This window comes from Galeopterus variegatus, unplaced genomic scaffold, assembly GCF_000696425.1.
Source record: "Galeopterus variegatus unplaced genomic scaffold, G_variegatus-3.0.2 Scaffold1752, whole genome shotgun sequence".
Taxonomy (NCBI): domain Eukaryota; kingdom Metazoa; phylum Chordata; class Mammalia; order Dermoptera; family Cynocephalidae; genus Galeopterus; species Galeopterus variegatus.
Window position 1 is genome coordinate 305,593 of NW_007727863.1, and position 4,179 is coordinate 309,771.

Below are 4,179 nucleotides of genomic sequence, written 5' to 3' on the forward strand. Positions count from 1 at the left end.
TTTATTTTATTTTGTTTTAAAGTGGAGGTTAATTTATTTATGGCAGCTGGCTGGTATGGGAATCTGAACCTGTGACCTTGGTGTTGTAAGGCTGTGCTCTAACCAACTGGGCTAACTGGCCAGACCCCCAAAATATTTTTTTTTAAAGCCACTGAGTTTTGGAGTCATTTATTATGCAGCAATATATAACTGATACATTTGCTTGTAAATTCTTGCTTTTCTGGGTACGGCAAATCTGAAAATGTCTTTCTTATATCCTTATATTTGGCAACCAATTCTGCATTGACAATAATTTTACCTCTAAACTTTGAATTTTTTTCTTCACTGTCTTCTAGCATCTGTTGTTGTGGATAAAAAGTGAGACACTTGGATTCTTAATCCCCTGAGGAGATCTTTGTATTTTCCTCTTTGGAAACTTTCAGGATCTTCCCCTGATCCTTGTTCTCCTGGTATTTTATAAAGATGTGTTTTGGTGTAGGTCCTTTGCTATCCTCTGTGTGGGGAGCTCAGAGCAACCTTTTACCCAGAGAACAAAACCTTCCAACTCTGAGAAATGTTCTAATAAGATTTCTGTGGTACTTTCTTCCCCTCTGGAATTCCCATTAGTTTGATACTGGCCTTGAATTTCTAAGCTTCTTATCTCTTGTTTATTTCCTGAGTGATTTCCTTATCTTCCAACTAACTTATTTTTCTTTAAACAAGTTATTTTCATCTTTCCTGCCTCTGTGGGTTGACTGGGTCCAGCTGAAAGGCTCCTCTGGTAGTTGCAGTCAGAGAGGAACTGGGGCTGGACCCCGGCCCTTACTCACGTATCGGGCATTGGGGTGGCTGAGTCACTCAGGGCTGGCTGTGGGTCTCCCTTGGTGAAGCTTCTCCACATGCTTATCTGGGCTTCCTCAGGGCATGGTGGTCTCTGGGTAGATTTCTTTTTTTTTTTTTTCCTTTTTGTCTTTTTTCGTGTCCGGCAACGGATCGCAACCCTCAGTGTCGCCCCCGTACCGGACCGGGACCGGCAACGGGATCGCAACCCTCGGTGTTGCCCCCGCGCCTCGCTCAGCCAGTGAGCGGGAACCGGTCTGTATGTGGGATCCGAACCCTCGGGTGGGAGCGCTGCCGCGCTTCCCAAGCGGCGCACTATCCAGTGCGCCACCGGGCCGGCCCTCTGGGTAGATTTCTTAGCCCGATTTCTCCAAAAGTGAGCATCCCAAGAGCCAACTTAATTAAAAATAACTTTAACCTATCATAATTTTATCTCCTGAGAGCTTTTCCTTGGGCTATTTCTCGAAGCGTCTATGACTGTTTTATGAGTGGAAGATATTCCCAAAGGCTGTTTTGGAAGGCTCTTCATTTCTTTGCATTTTCTATTTCTTATCAGGTCATCTTCTTAATTTATGTTGGGCTCTTCTTTTTATTTTTATTTTTATTTTTTTAAGATGACGGGTAAGGGGATCTTAACCCTTGACTTGGTGTTGTCAGCACCACGCTCAGCCAGTGAGTTAACCGGCCATCCCTGTATAGGGATCCGAAGCCGGGGCGTTGGTGTTATCAGCACCGCACTCTCCCGAGTGAGCCACGGGCCGCCCTTATGTTGGTCTCTTCTGAGACATACCATAAATTTCATTTTGGAAGTCTTCCCAAACACCCAATGATTCTTAGCTGTCTGTTTAAATCTAAAAACAAGGGAATATGGAGCTAATAGGGAGTTTGCATTCCAGAATGGGACTTATCAAATGCTGGGCTTTGCTGTAGGAAGACTGGATAGAGAGCCCATCGTCAGGCCGGCCTCAGTCCCACACTATAGAGGGGTCTTTTTCTGGGATAATCAATATCTCTAGAGGTGACAGCCCCTCCCCGTTTATGCTGGTAGGACCCTGGCTGCTGTGGGATTTGTGTGTGTTTGAGGGGATGGAGGGATGTAGAGGAGCGGGATCTGTTGACTCCCACACAGACACATATATCTGTCCCTGTGGTGTCTCCGCATCCCCCTTCTCCTAGCCTCTCACCTTGCCAGGGCTCTGTACACAGGACTTCATTGTCACCAAGCTTTGCCTCTGGACATTGATGACATTCTCTCAGCAGCTGGGAGCCCACTCCTTTCTCTTCACTGTCGGGGTTTAGACTCCCTTCCCTTCCCTTCCCTTTGACAAGTTTAAAGGTCCTCAGCAGGGAAAGGGAAATAAGCTCACGTGCCCAATCTATTGTTTTACCCCAGAAATGGAACCCGGATTCTATTTCAGACCATGCTGTGCTGGCCAGCCCTGGTAAACCCCCTTTCTGGGCTTCATTTCCTCACCTGTCGAACAAGAGGATGGCCCGGGTGACCTGTAGTGCTCTGTGGCTTGGCCAACTCACACCTGACCCAGGTCGCTACAAAGTCAGCTCCTCTCCACTGCTTGGAGTCTCACCTTTGCACAGGTGATTCACCTGGATCCCCTGCAGCATAGTAGAAACAGGGCTCAGGAGGCCTGGGTTCAACGCTGGCTTTGCCATTTTCTGCTGTGGCTTTGGGCATATCCCTCTACCTCTCTGAACCTTAGCTTCCCCCTCAGTAAAGTGCAACTAATTACCTCTGTGTACTAGTCCATTTCTGTTGCTTATAACAAAATACCTGGAACTGAGTAATTCAGAAAGAAAACAAAATCTATTGTTACAGGTTCTGAGGCTGGGAAATCCAAAGACCATATCTGGTGGTGATGATCATAACCCAGGGGTGTCACTGCAAGACGGTGGAAACAGAGAGAGCAGAGAGACAGACGGACTTTCCTCTTTTAAAAAAGCCCTCAGAACCACGCCCCTGACCACTATTTTTAATCCACTCACTACTGCCTGGTCCTACAATCTAATCACCTCTTCAAGGCTCCACCTTTCAATTACCATAATAGGATTTCCCACCCTCTTAACAGTCACAATAGAGACTGTTTCTAATACATAAAACTTGGGGGACACAATTCAAGCTTCAATGAGTTTTGGGGGGACCTAATTTAATCCACTGCACCCCACCTACCTTGGAGGGCTGTTGCAGTTACCAGATGTCCGGACATGAGGGTGACCTGCCCGGGGCAGCCCAAGGTCAGGACTTGATCGTGAGCATTCCCTCATCCCATCTGAAGTTAGCCCATGCCAACAATAGAAACGGCGATTTTCTTAGCACCTACCAGGGGCCAGACCCTCTGCTACTCTGCCATTCTTGCAATCCACAAGGAAAGTACTGTTATCTCCACATTCCCAAGGAAGAAACTCAGGAACCAGAGAAAAACTAAGATCTCCTGGAAATTAAAAACAGGATTGCTGAAAAGAAAAATTCTATATGAAGTGGAAAGGTTAAACTGAAGAGTAATAGAAGTATAGACCAGAACAAAGAGATGGAAAATATGAGAAACAGGTTGAGAAGCCCAGCAGGTCAATGCAGGAAACGACGTGGTGAGGTTCAAGTGGGAATGACGACTTGGCCCCAGCAGCCAGGAGCGAGGTAATTGGCGGCAAACCGATGACGGCTGCAGAATTCTTCCAGGCACTTCTCACGTAAAGCCCACAGACCAGCTAGGTGTTTACATACAGTGAGTTCCTCCCTTAGGCTGGCCAGTCCGCTCAGTTGCTCAGAGGCACGCAGCCTTATGACACCAAGGTCACGGGTTCGGATCCCCATACCGGACGGCCGCCAAAGAAAGGAAAGTTTGTGTCACCTTCATGCGTTCTCACATTCACTCGACAAACACCACCGAGCCTGCCGTGTGCTGGCGCGGCGGGCACGGACTGCTAGGGGAGGCCCCCTTTCTCTCGAGGAGCCAGACCAGGAACAAAACCAAGTCAAGGGGTAAAGTATCAGGGGCCGTGAGAGACGGGCACCCCGGGGTGCGAGGGCCGGTCCGGAACGCAGGGCCGGGGGCTGCTGCCTCTCAGAGAGGAGAGCCGGGGGCTCCACGCTGACCCGGCCGCCCCTGGGGGGCGCCACCCGACCTAGCCGGGCCGCGCCACCTAGCGCTGGGCTCCCCGGCCTTCATGCGGAGTCTGGGGAGGGGGCACCGTGCCAGTGCCAGGGGCTGCTGCGGGCGGCCCAGGCGGGCCCCATGACTCTGGTCCTGAGCCCTTTACAGATGGGGAGACTTGAGGCAGGACAGGACAACCCGGCGGCTCCTCCAGGCCTGGTGAGCCCCGACCTGCGCGCGTGGATGACCCCTG